Source organism: Jaculus jaculus, chromosome 2, assembly GCF_020740685.1.
Source record: "Jaculus jaculus isolate mJacJac1 chromosome 2, mJacJac1.mat.Y.cur, whole genome shotgun sequence".
NCBI lineage: Eukaryota > Metazoa > Chordata > Mammalia > Rodentia > Dipodidae > Jaculus > Jaculus jaculus.
In genome coordinates, this window is record NC_059103.1 from 21184591 (window position 1) to 21199098 (window position 14508).

The window sequence follows — 14508 nt, forward strand, 5'->3', positions numbered from 1 at the left end:
CACTTGTCTCTACCTCACCAGTGCCTGGATTATAGGTTCATGCTGCCATGCCTGGCATTTTATATGAGGGCTTGTAATTGAACTCACAACCTCATGCTTGCACAGTGAACACTTTACCCACCAAGCCATCTCCCCAACCTCATATCACAATATTTGTAGGCCCCCAAATTATTTTCTTTTTTTGAAAATTTTTTATTTTTAATTTTTTTTTCTATTTATTAGAGTTAGGGATAGAGAGAGGGAGGGAGGGAGGGAGGGGGAGAGGAAGCGAAGGAGAGAGAGAGAGGGAGAGAGAGAGAGAGAGAATGTGCACCCCAGGGCATCCAGCCACTGCAAATGAACTCCAGACGTGTGCGGCCCCTTCCTGGTGCATTTGCCTAACGTGGGTCCTGGGGAATTGAACCTGGGTCCTTTGGCTTTGCAGGCAACTGCCTTAATTGCTAAGCCATCCCTGCAGCCCCCAAATTGTTTTCTGAAAGGATACAATTAATTTCAAACATCATGTCACATCTCTAGGTGTGGCAAGCAAGTCCAGCTTGAGCATCCCTATTTGTATTGCTGTCTGGGATTACATAGTGTATTTCTCTTTTCTGCTGAGGTAATTGTGGGGTCCATTGCTAATAATCTACTTTTGAACCCTTCTTCTGCACTCTAATTATCCACAAAGCCTTTTAGTATTTTCTCTCTTATTACTTCTCATTTCTTTGCCCGGTGGAAGGAGTGAATATCTGTGAGGAGTGTTCTGTTGGGTGTTATTGTTTTGGGATCTGAATTATTTCTGTCCTTCAAGATTAATACTTCCCCATCAAAATAGAGGTTTTCCAACACAAGTATGTTCAGCCAGCACAGCCTACCCACGGCGACCAGCCCTGGGAACCCCATGCTGTTGTTTGTGTCCACGCCTTCTGGATCAAATAAATCAGGCAGGTGCAAGGTTTAGAAGTTACCGATTTCTTATGGCTTTTCCATACTTTGTGGGTTTAGCTGGTGAGAATGGTTTTATTCCACTCACATGGACAAAACCCAACCAACTGTCTGGGCTGATTAAATTCAATTGTTGCATGAGCACATGGCAGGCAGGGGAAAAATTATGGAATCTCAGTGCCTATGCCATGGCAACTGGGCAAACGGCTCTCCAGAAGAATGTGGATAATAGGAAATAGCACTATTTCTCTGAGTGTTCTCCCTGCTGACAGTTTTATCCTCACATCTGCCCTGTGTGCAGCGTAGGCGGCGGGCACTGGGGCCGCCGCCACCCTGAGCTTTTGGCTCTGCCTCCACCTCTCTCACTTGCTCTGTGAGGTGCTTGGAAGGCAGCAGCACTTTTATCTAAGTTTCAAAGACACAGGCAAGGAAAGTTTACCTTCTGAGTAACTAAAGAGGAGTGAAAATCAGCAATGCAGGCCGAGAAACTGCAATTGGCCACTTAAATGTACCCAGTGCAGTATATTATGAGTGTTTATTCACTAAGACCATACAATGGCAAAGATACTATGTGGATCAGAGATCAGGGCTCAAGAACCTTTAGCTAAAGGGAGAAAATGGAGAATGCATACAAGTATAGCTCTAGAGTGTGAATCTCTATTTTTAAAAGTTTGTGTGTGTGAGTGTGTGTGCTCAAGCCAGGGCTTCTTACTACTATGAAGGAATGCCAGCTGCTTGAGCCATCTTTTTTGTTTGTTTGTTTGTTTGTTTTTGTTTTTTCAAGGTAGGGTCTCACTGTAGCTCAGGCTGACCTAGAATTCACTATGGAGTCTTAGGATGGCCTAGAACTCATGGCAATCCTCCCACCTCTCCCTCCTGAGTGCTGGGATCTAAGGCATGTGCCACCATGCCTGGCTTCTTGTGCCACTTTTTGCATCCAGTTTGCAAGCAAGCATCTTTGACCTCTGAATTATCTTCCCAGTCCCTGTATCTCTATTTTTATTTTAGGAATAAATTGCAAATCAAAGACACATGATCTAGAGTTCTAAGAACAAATATAGCAAATAGTTATTCTAAATAAATTCCCTTTCTACTTTGAATCAGCTGGGAGGGGGGAGGGGCCGGAATCACCCTCATTCCATTTTGGGCCCCCTCTCACCCACCAGCCAGCCAGAACTTGAGATTGGGGCAGGATTTCTAGAGGTCTTAAAAGTATATGTATATATATTTTATTTTATTTTTTTTTATCTATCAGAGAGGCAGAGATAGAGATGAGACAGATGGGTGCAGGGAGAATGGGCATGCCAGGGCCTCTAGCTACTGCAAATGAACTCCAGACACCAGAGCCACTATGTGCATTTTGCTTACATGGGTTCTGGGGAGTCGAACCTGGGTCCTTCTTAGGTTTCACAGGCAAATGCTTTAACAGGAGCTAAGCCATCTCTCCAGCCCTCTAGTGGTCTTGAAACAGAGGAAGCAGGACCATGGACAGCACCACAGTCTGGGGGTCTGGGGGCTGGACCCACTCTTGTTTGAGTTACAGCTTTCATTTCCACCTGCCCTACCTATTGACTGCAGGGATTCTCTTTGCAAAATCTCCTTGGACCTGTCTTGGCAGTTCACTTTTGGATCAAAGTCCTTGCTCTGCCAATGGCTTCTCCGTGAATTTGGAAAATAACCATGATTTGTATCCAATTTATTGAGGTCACGAGAGGAGACAGTTCATGAATGCATTTCGACAAATGTCTGACATGCAGACAGAAATGATTATTATTTTGTGTGTACATGTGTACATCCTTTCCATTTATTTATTTATTTATTTATTTATTGATTGATTGATTGATTGATTGTGTGTGCGTGCATGTGAATGTGTGTGGTGTGTGCTTGGGCATGCCAGGGTCACTTGTCATTGCAAACAAATGCCAGACGCTTGTGTCACTTTTTATATCCAGCTTACATAGGTGGTTTGGAAATGGAATCTGGGACGACATGCTTTGCAAGCAATCACCTTTAACACCTGAGCCATTTCCCTTTCCATCTTTTTTGTTTGTTTGTCTTTTTGGAGACAGGGTATATTGTTGACTTGGAGCTCACCAAGTAGGTTAGACTGACTGAACACAGAGCCCCAGGAATCTACCTTCCTCTGCCTTCCCAGCACTGGGATAAAAGGGGCACTTCACCATGCTCAACTTTTTTTTAACATGGCTTTTGGGGATCAAACTTAGATCTTCATGCTTGCATAGTGAACACTTTACTGACTGAACAATTAACTTGTCAGTGCAGTTATTGCATTTTTAAAACTCTTTTTTAATAATTTATTTATTTGACAGAGAAAGAGGGAGACACACACACACACACACACACACAGAGAGAGAGAGAGAGAGAGAGAGAGAGAGAGAGAGAGAGAGAATTGGCGTGCCAGGACCTCCAGCCACTGAAAACAAACTCCAGGCACGTGCACCCCCTTGTGCATCTGGCTAACGTGGGTCCTGGGGAATCAAACCTGAATCCTTTGGCTTTGCAGGCAAATGCCTTATCCGCTAAACCATCCCTCCAGCCCCTCGGTTATTGTTTTTGTAGGACTCAGGTGTGGGCTTGTTTCACAACATAACAGAGGCAGCTCACAGTGTGGGTTCTTTCAGACTTAGATCTATTATTAACCTGCAGGCAAGACTACTCCATTTATTTATGAAGCAGGATACTTATGTAGTAGGAGCTGAGATGGAACTTCTTGCCTGCTGAAATTCCTAGACCTCCAGATTCACCATCAGATTCATCAAACACTGAGTATCAGAAATCAGGAATAACTCTTCATTTATCTTTCCCATTTCCAGGGAGATGGTCATATGCTTTTGTTATTCACTTTATTATGGGGCTCAAATTGTGCCATGTCATTCATAAAGAGTCAGTGATGCTACCTTCGGAAAAAATATTTACAATCTAAATGTAGTCTGATAGATGAATGTTAAATTTCTGCCTGTGTGTATTAACATGCTAGCTTAATATACACATTTTATTTTATTTTTATTTTTTTATTTATCTGAGAGAGGAAGAGAGAGAGAAAGAGGCAGATAGATAGAGAATGGGCATGCCAGAGCATCTGGCCACTGAAAACAAACTCCAGACACATGTGCCATCTTGTGCATCTGGCTTATGTGGGCACTGAGGAATTGAACCTGGGTCCATAAGCTTCACAGGCAAGCACTTTAACCACTAAGCCATCTTTCCAGTCCACAAATTTTACTTTTAAAAATTATTTAATTATTTATTTGAGAGTGACATACAGAGAAAGAAGGGGAGAGAGAGGGAGAATGGGCATGCCAGGGCTTCCAGCCACTGCAAAAGAACTCCAGACTTGTGTGCCCTCTTGTGCATCTGGCTAACGTGGGTCCTAGGGAATTGAACCTTGAACTGGGGTCCTTAGGCTTCACAGGCAAGTGCTTAACCACTAAGCCATCTCTCCAGTCCACAAATTTTACTTTTTTTTGCATGTTTTTTTTTTTTTTAACAAATGAGTGCTTTCATGTCACTAATTTCTTGCATCTTTTTGATTGATGATCAATCAGTCAGTCAAAGTATCATAAAACACCAGAGGCCAGAGCTTCAATGATAGAAGTGTGCTTTCTTATAGCTCTGGATGATAGAAGTCCAAGATCTGGGTTCCAGCATGGTTGAGTTCTGGTGAGAGCTTTTCTTGGGTTGCTACTGGCTATCTTATTGCTGACATAGAGAAGTGGAGAGGAGAGAGAGGCTGGGACAGAGAGAAGATAAGAGAGAGGAGAGGAAGAAAAAAGAGGAGAGGAGAGGAGAGGGGAGAAGAGAGAGAGAGAAAGAGAAAGAAATAGAGAGAGAGGGAGAAAGAGGGCATGCACTCATAGCTTTTCTTTTATGGACATTAATCCCATCCATAAGGTCCCCACTCACATGTCATCCCCAAAGCTCCCACACTCCATCCCTTGAAGATGAAAATCTGGGCTTATGACCTTGAGACGTATCAATATCAGTCAGTTACAAGAAGGTTTCGGGACCTCTGTGATTCCACATGGCATTTTATTTGACTTAGGCAGCATAGAACCAGTCCAGATAGAAGAGACCAAGGTTCCTGAGAGGAGCTGTGGCTGACACACTAGGCAGGCTTCTTCACTGAGAGGTGGTGGCACCTCTGTCAAGCAGGGTGTCAAGTTAACGTCTCTGCCGCTGAGAACTGCAGTGCTGCTGACCCACGTGGAGGCACGGGGTCCTGTGGCTCCACTGTGAAGGCCGGGAGAGCACAGGGCGTCTCCTCTTCTGATGGGTTCTTATGGCTTAGATTCCTGACTCGAGGGTTCGCCACAGGACCTGGTCTCCTCAACACACAAACTTTGCTGTCATTAAGATGGACTGTCTTTCCATTTCATCTCCTGAAACAGCAGCGGCATGGGTGATGTCTCCTCAAGACCCATTCTGGCCTTTTCTCTTTGAGGGTAGGGCAGACGGGAGGTGATTAGCCTTCTGTGATGTGGCCTGCTGTTTGAGGGAGGCCCGAGTCCCCTGTGATTCTTCATACCATTTCCTGGTTGGCTCCTGATGCTGGGTTTAATCTGTAGACTTCTGTTTTCAGGAGTGGCAGAGAACCTGGGCTGCTCTCATTCCCACCTCACAATATGCAGCTCTGGTTCTGCGAAGAACGTTACCTGGTGTATTATTCTTCTTATTTCTGTAACCAAATACCCGACAAGAAGGAATTTAATGGAGGAAGGATTTATTTCAGCTTACAGTCCTATAGGAAAAGTCCCTCATGGTAGGGAAGGCAGGGAATGGGAACAGGAGGCTGTCTGGTCAAATGCATTCTCGGGAAGCAAAGAATAAGAACAAATGGGCATTCTGCCCATTGTGGAACACTTCCTATAGTGAGGCTTTACCTCCTAAAAGTTCCCAAACAGTATCACCACTGGGGTACCAACTGTTCAAGCTCATGAGCGCATGGGGGGGGGGGAACACTTCCCATTCAAATCACACCACCTAGTGATCAGTCAATTAATCAAATTCTTTAGTGAAGGTGTATTTATCAAGTGTCTTCCATGCTCATACATGGAATTTGGTCCTGTTTACTGGTAACATCTTGTCTTCCGCATTCACAGGCTTTGGTCTTCTCTAACTTTTCTGCTTCTTGCAGGAGCTCCCCACCCCCCAAATGGTCTGCCAGAGCCAGTTTACCCTGCCTGGACTTCCTAGACTCCTGACCTGGTCAACTCACTCTCCTTACATTCCCAGGCTGAGTTTTGATGGGTTGTTATGGCTTCAATTTAAAATGACCCCAAAGGATATGGGTAGAAGACTTGGTCCAAGATGAGAGGTGGATCGAACACAAGGGTGCTAATTTCCCCAATGGACTCACCTGTTGATGAGTTCAGGGGATGGGCTATTAGGAGGAAAGGCCTAATTAGAAAACGTGGGTTACTGGAAGAGTACACTCGAGGATGCCTACGCTATCTCTCCACCCCTGTGGGTGACATGAAGCGAGTTGCCTCCTCTGTCACACACTCTCGCCACTCTGTTGCTCTGCCTTAACTCAGTCGTACAGCAATGGACCCATCTGATTGTAGACTGAAAATTCTGAAACCAGGAGCCAAAATGAACTTTTCTTCCCTTAAGTGTGAATCCTCCTGTACCAATCGTCAATGTGACTTGTCAGTGATGGAATGATGAGTAATATACTGGTGACCCTTTGAGCCCTCATTGCATGGAAAGACCTCCGAGCAGAGTTCCTCTACCATTCTCATGTCCTCCTTCCGAACCAGGACCATGCACTGTAAGTGTGAATAATAGATGGCCAATGAATATGAGGTCTCAAACACGAGTGTGTGATTACAGCTTCTTTGAACTCAGTCACCTGACCTTACCTGTGTGTCGTCAAGGCTAATGTGTTTCTGTATTTGAAACTTAAAAAAAAAAGTATTGTTCTGGTGAAATTTCTGTATTAATGATTAATTAATTCATAGCTCAGTGAACTAAAGTACAATGGCCTATCTTAGCAATCAATCACAGGTGTTATAGGTAACGGGGAATATGAGCAGAGTGGCCCTTTGAGTAATCCTGCGGTTTGCTGAGTGTCCTACCTGGGTCATTTGAGCTTCACTTTACCTGGAAGGACTTTGACAATGCTGACCGAGGAGGTGAAGGAAGTGGCTGATGGAGTAAAGGCATGCAGAGCTGGAGCGCAGCATCCCGCCACCTTCTGACACCAAGCACGGGCCCTTCCTGCTTCAGCAGAGTGGCTCCTGCTTGTCATTCCACACTTACCTCGGGCTCTGGCTCTTGTGATGGGACAGAAACTGATGAGAGTAGGCTGCTCCTGATTTGATGGAAAGCATAAACACATGTTTTATTCATGAATGTGACCACGTTTAGGCTAGCAGTACAACACTATGCCAATCTCAACTTGTGGCGGGTTGGTGTATTCATTTACTCTTCTCATTACTATGACAAAATACCTGATAGAAGCAATGTAAAGAAGGAACGGTTTATTTTGGCTCAAGGTTTGAGGTGATGCAGCCCATCATGGTGAGGAAGGCATGGTGGTGGAAACATGATATGGCTGGTCATGTATCCTGTAGTCAGGAATAAGATAGATAGATAGATAGATAGATAGATAGATAGATAGATAGGGAATGGCTTACTACTTATGCCATTTTCATTCAGTGTGGGACCCCAGCACATGGAATAGTGTCACCCATATTCAAGGGTGGGTCTTCCCTCCTCAGTTAAACCTCTCTGGTAATGTCCTCACAGACATGTCCAGAGGCGTGCCTCCACAGTGATTCCAAATCCAGTCATGTTGACAATGAAAGTGACATCACAGCTGGTGTAGAAAGCCTGTGGAAAGTAGGCAGAGTTCAGACTTATCACAGTCATGTGGTTATACCTGTGATCTTCCCTGAACATGGATAAAAGAGGAGGGTAGGAGACAGCTCGCAGGCACTAATGATGAGGAAAGCCTGATTGCAGGGCATAGTGTGTGTCAACATGAGTGTGTCAGTTATTTTTATCTTGTTGAGACCAAGTTAACTGACACATATAACTTAAAGGACGAAAGATTTATTTGAGCTCACAATTTCAGAGGGTTCATCCATCAGGACAGGAAAGGTGGGTCAGGAAGGAAAATGAGAGGGAGAGAGAAAAAGAGAGAAAGAGAGGAAAGAACAGAGGAGAGAGAGAGAGAAAGAGAGAGAGAGAGAGAGAGAGAGAGAGAGAGAGAGAGAGATATTAGGCATTATATACCTACTGCCAGGACCCCCCCCCCCCCACACTCCAATAAACTACTTCCTGAAGCTACGCCCACCCAAAGTTTCTATCACCTCTCAAAATAACACCAATGGAGGACTGAGCATTCCAAACACAAGCCTGTGAGGGAGGGACACTTAGGATTCAAATCATAACAATGACTGTGGAGCTCTCCTTTCATGGAGGGTGTCCTAGGTTCTTTTGGCTGAGTAGCTCCTAAGAGGTGGAAGGTGTTTCCCCAGGACAGAAGTAAGGGATGGAGGGATTTTTGAATCAATGTGGACCTATTGTGCTTTAACAAGGTCATCTTTCTTTTCTTCCTTTTCCCTCTCCCTTGCTCTCTTCAAAAGTCATGGCACTCAGGGGCCTTCAGTCTGTCCATGATGAGGAGCCACATCTGAGCTCTACACATACACCCCAGCTGACACCCTCAGATGCAGTGAGTCTCAGGATAATTGTCAACTCCTAGCTCAAATCTTCAGGACCCATCTTGACTCTCCCTGCCGCCTGTGGATGTGCCTGCTAGGATTTCAGGACTTGGGTGGTCAATGCCAACAGCCTTGGGATAGGAAGTTCTGGGTGGCCTGACAAATCAATTTTTCTATCACAACCTTAAATTTTTAAAACCTTGGCAGAGAAAGTGATGAAACAGCGTTGCAATGTAAAACCAATGGGGAGTTTGACTAGCTTTGGAAATAATGCTCATGGCAGAAAATCATCACAGAAGGTCACTGAGGGGCTCTTACTTTAGAAACATGAGGATTCGAAGAAAGAGCTTGGTCTTCACTGACCAAGTGCCAATGGCAGAACATTCACCTCTGAGCTGGGAAGGAAATAGCAGAACTCAAAGACCTTGAGGTTAGTGCAGTCCATGATTCTGTAAATCTTTGAGATTTTCCTCATGAAGCTCACTGTTCATGGGTTCTCGCTTATCACCAGTCCCCAAGTATGGGCTTACCTCCATGCAGCCTCATGACAAGCCAGTCTCGTGTGTGAGCTGGAGGCTGGCTGAAGGTGAGATACTTGGGGCCGTAGGACAATGGGGGAAATTTCTAATTATAGTCTTCATGTAAATAAAATGGCTAGAACCCAGTGCAATCACTTTGGGCAAGATCTTTTCAAAAGGAATGTTCCATTTTCAGTGTGGTGACAACAGCTAGGAGATAGCATGTTACAAATTAACCTTAACATCCACTGTAGGTTCTAGAGAGCTCACTCCTGAAAGCCAGCCTCCTTTCTAGGGACTCAGAGATGGATGCCCACCCCTAAGTTCTTGGACAGACAGGTGCAAGGGATGCAACCACTTTACATGCTGGGACAAGGCAAAAGGATACATTTGATTGATTTATCACATGTTTGCTTGAGAAAATTAAGCTACCAAGAAATTCTATATATCCCAGATATTAAAAGTCAGGAGACAGAGTTTTTGAAGGAGCTCTCCCATTCATGTTGCCTGTTAGCCCTGCCTTGCTCCTGTGACTGTGAGGTGCATGTTTTGTCAGAGCTTCCACCTCTACCTGGTCCAGGTCCTACTATCCTGCCTCTGTCTCTGCTGGTATGATTTCTCAGGCTTTTAGATCTTGGTTTTTCTTCCTACAGGTGCCAGCCCCTACAACAGTGCAGGACTCTTGGCGTCTTGGTCCTTCTCCTGGGATATTTAACATAACTAAGACCCTCTCCCAGGCCCCTGTTCCCGACCACCCTGGACTCACCTCCATTGTATCCTGGCTGTGCCAGAGCTCTAGTTCTTGGCTCACTGGACCATCTAATGTCCCAAGTCTCTTACCCAGCCAGCCTCCTGCTCCAGCCATGAGGACTGTTGATGGGCATAACAACATATAAGAACTTAGCTCAGCAGCTGGTAAGATGTACCTCTGTGGGGTGGGATTTCTGTACATGTACTATGCTCTTGATTCAAAAGAAAATTTTTTTTTTGTTTGTTTTGGTTTTGGTTTTTCGAAGTAGGGTCTCGCTCTGGTCCAGGCTGACCTGGAATTAACTCTGTCATCTCAGGGTGGCCTTGAACTCATGGCAATCCTCCCACCTCTGCCTCCTGAGTGCTGGGATTAAAGGCGTGCGCCACCACGCCTGGCTCAAAAGAAAATTTGTGTGTGTGTATGTGTCACACCAGGATCTCTTGCCTCCACAAACAAATGCCCATCTGTCTTTATGAGGGGGCTGGGAAAGTAAACTTGGATTTTGTAGGCTTTGCAAGCAAGCTCCTTTAACAGCCAAGCCATCTCCCTAGCACCATGACACTTTCTTGTTAGACTGATACTCATTCTCACTCACACTTGCCACTCTGTCTAGAACTTTAAATACCTTCTGAGAACAAACAAACATATTTTTCCTTGATTAGGCTTTAATTTGCTCCATTGTTTTACTGCTTTGCTCTGGTAGTTTATAATGTGAAGAATCAAAGTTTTTCTGAAGTTCATGGAAATTTGTCATTGTAGAAAAGGTGATTGGCTTGACTGTGGTGTTCATGAAAAAATCTAACATTTCACCAAGGTAGGGAACACTCCATCTTCACATGAGATTTGTGAACACCTTGTCAAATGTCACCCAAACACTCCCAAGCATTGACAGATGGCTAGGCTGCCACCTACATCTGTTTTGCCCTCAGCCCTGGGCTTCACCACTGGAATCCACGGAATTATTTCTTCTTTCTGGATACCAGAGTGAATTCAGGCGCATAGCTTGCATTTTTATCTAAAAACATCTTTTATAATTACTTAAACATCTTTACATGTGCTAATGCATAGATGCATATGTGCACACACATGCACACATGAAGCATAGAGGCAGAGGGACAGCAGAGATTCTTGACAGACAACTCCATCCTCTCTATAGCACCAGCTGGTTTATAAAACTTCAGGGATTGAAACCAGATCTCAAGGAGAAACCATATTGTTTTGTGTTTCATATGCCTCAAAAGTTTCCACACTAAAAATGTGTGTGTGTGTGTGTGTGTGTGTGTGTGTGTGTGCGCATACAGAGAGAGACAGAAAGAGAGAGAGAGATTTTTGTCATCATTGTTATTTGGGACAGAGTTACAGAGTTTCAACTGTGTAGCTCAGGCTGAACTCAAACTCACTCTCCTCCTGCCTCAGCCTCCAGAGTACTGAGATTACAGATGTGTACCACCATGTCTGGCTAAACACACACACACACACACACACACACACACACACTCACACACAATTTAAACTTAAAAATATATCTATTTAAAAAATGTAGATATTTAATGTTAGACCTCATTTCCTTAGGGGGACTTTTGAAGTTTGTACTTGATTCCTTCTGTAAGCTGTGAAATAGACACACTCCCAGGGAAGGAGCAGGAATTCAGGAGCCACAGGTGACTTTCTGAGACCAATGAGTACCAAGAATCCAGAAATGTGGAATGTAGAGGAGGCTGTCACCCTGAATGCTGTGTGTTTCCAACAGGTGATCAGAAATGGGTGGGGTGTCTGCTCAAGCACTATGGATCTTGAAATGCTGCTTTCCCTATAAAAACAATTCCAGAAACATGCCTTTTAACGTTCCCACACTAAAAAGATTCAGGAGAAGCAATTTAAAAAAAAAAAAAAGAATTCTCTTTCACTACTCCAAAGTTCTTTTCTTTCTTCCTTTCTTTTTCTTTTTTTTTCTTTTTGGTAATTTATACTAAGCCCTTTAGAATGTCATATTGGTCTTTTATTAGTAACCTTGACAATATGATTAGTCTCCAAAAAATGTCTACTTGTTAGTGAATAGCTTTCATTCTCTAAACTTTAAAGAGGCTACTGAGCTATGACCAAAGCAGGCTTTATTTTTAAGTTTTTTTGCAACACAAAAGCACAGATGGTAATAAAATATACGTTTAGATCAAGCAATCAATTAAACATATCTTTTAACAGTTAAATACATGTGGTAGTGTTATAGATTTATTTTAACAGTCTATTTAATGCTATAATTTGGGCAGAACTCTAACTTCCATTTTCTGAATTAGAGTTGACTCTAAATTATAATTACAGACATGATTTTGTTAAAATATAGAGTAAATGTTTGTCCTCTTAAACGTTATTTCCTCTTTATTATGTGTTGAATGCATTTAGATTTTGTTATTGCTGCAAATAGTAAAAAGATAAGTTGCTAAAGTTAAAATAATTGAGCTAAATCTTTAGTTATTTTTTTGACTAAAGGGAGACAATGCAATCATTAGCTACATTAATTGAAATGCATCTGGACGGCATTGATTAAGCCTGAGGGGCAAACAGACAACCAACCCCTGCCAACCAAAAATGAAAAATAAAAACAAAGAAAGGAAAGCTTTAAAACAAACACCAGAGAAACAGAAGAACCCAAGCGAGTCTTTCCCACAACAAACATCATCAACAAACAAAAAACTCCAACTTGAACCTTCCAGAGAGCTCTCTTGGATTGTCCGCTGAAAAGTCCTTACTACCTTTTGAGCTTTGAGCACCCCACCCGTCACTCAGTCCCTTCACTGCCCATATGTTATTGAAATGCTGATGATCTTGCTGGTGGTAATTTCAATGAGCCTCAGCAGACATATAATGCTTCCTGTTTTAATAGGTGCAAAGTGAGTTATTGTCACAAAGCAGATATGAAAAAGGATGTGGGAAGAGAGTCTTGCCTAATCCCTGTAATGCGGGCATGCGAGGGTGCTAACATGATCACCTGAATTATGCATGGCCATTGTTCAGACATCATAAATCGGTGCCTGAATACCCTCCAAATCATTTCAGTCCGTGAACATTTATATACAGAGCTCTTGAGCACTGCAAAGACAATTAGTCATATTTGTATGCCGGAATTAATTGAGAGTGAGAAGCGGGAGGCGAACGAGGGAACAAAGAGCCCTCTTTGTCAGTTCTTCCAACTGACAGGGATAATTAGATATATGAAATTGAAATTCCTCAGCAGGGGGTTTCTGTTGACAATGAATTTCCTTTTGATTCCATTCTGTTATTCTTTTATGCTGTCATCTGTGGCAATTTGTTATTCAGCTTGAAGCTTAAAAAAGCAAAGCATTCCGCTTTTATGAGTAGATGATGTCAGTTTGTATACTGCTGGGAAATAGATATTAAATGTAATCTTTAAACTAAAAAAAAAAAAGAGAGAGAGAGAGAGCGAGAGAGAGAAAGAAAAGAAATAAAATCAAATCAGTTAAAGAGACAGTGTGCTGTTTACCAGGCTGCGGGAAGAAACTTCACAAGAGGAAGCCAGAACTTGCCCAGGGAAGTTGTTGGGGCTGTTAATCCGCCGCAGTGTGGAGGGATGGATGGATGGCCAGATCTCTCTTCCATGAGGCCTCGCTTTGCTCAGAGCCCGAGCGGCGGGTCGCTGTGAGTGGCTGCACTGGAGCTAGTTAGCTTCACAACACCCGATGCGTTATGCGCACATGATCTCGTGTGCTCACGTTTGAATCGAATGTGGTACTCGGAGAGTATACTCCCTATGACAGGAGTTGGAAGAAAGCCTTTGAACAGCCCCTTAAAGTAAGGACTGCATCATGTATTCAGATTCATTAGTAAATCTGAGTTGGAATAGCCACAAATGAGACCTTGAGATGAAAATTAGATGCAGCTTGTAGATTATATGCACATAGGAAGTCATTTCAATATATACCTTGGTGTTAGTGTGAGGAAGATTATGGCTTACAGCTCATTCCTCTGCTGTGTTGACTTTTTCAAGGCTTTTCTTTCAGGCAACTCAGCCCTTTTCCCTTTCATCCGTAAAGAAAAGCACAAGATAGGGAAAACTTATGTCCCTGGGAAGATGTAGCACAGCATCCAGGATGGAGTATATTTCTCTTAAAAGTTTCCTCCTGGGATAGGGAAGTGACTCAGGAATTAAAGGCATTTGCTTGCAATCCCCCAGCCAGCCATGTAAAGCCAGCTGGGCATTTGTTTGTAGCAGCAGACCCTGGCACACACAACACCCATGCAAATAAACAGGTAAAAATTAAAATAAAAGGCTAACCCCTGCTGCTCTTTTGTAGGACTGTCATTACTCCTTAGCCTTGAACCATCTTCTCATGTACATGCCCCCACTGTTCCTTTTATTTTTAAGTGTGCATATTGGGTACCAAGCACCAAATGCACTTTTCATGGTCTTGAGCATGAGGCTCAAGATGGAGTTCAAGGTGGTCCTCAAGGGACTCAATTTCCATATCTACCTCACAATAAGCAACAACAGTATCTATTATGATGTTGTGTGTCACCCTCTTTGGATCCAGGGAATCAGGATATTGGGAGTCTGGGTGCCATCACTTGTCCAGATTCATCTCATAGACCAGCAGAGTATTCATCTTAC

General features: G+C 43.5%; 1 long non-coding RNA gene across 1 annotated transcript; it reads right to left on the reverse strand.

Annotated features, from left to right (window-relative positions):
* Positions 1-4437: 4437 nt before the first annotated feature.
* Positions 4438-13577, reverse strand: LOC123458858. The gene is made up of 3 exons (XR_006635812.1): positions 13384-13577; positions 7048-7258; positions 4438-5620 (listed from the first exon to the last, which is right to left on the reverse strand). It is a non-coding gene; the product is annotated as an uncharacterized LOC123458858 (long non-coding RNA).
* Between the last annotated feature and the right edge of the window lie 931 nt (positions 13578-14508).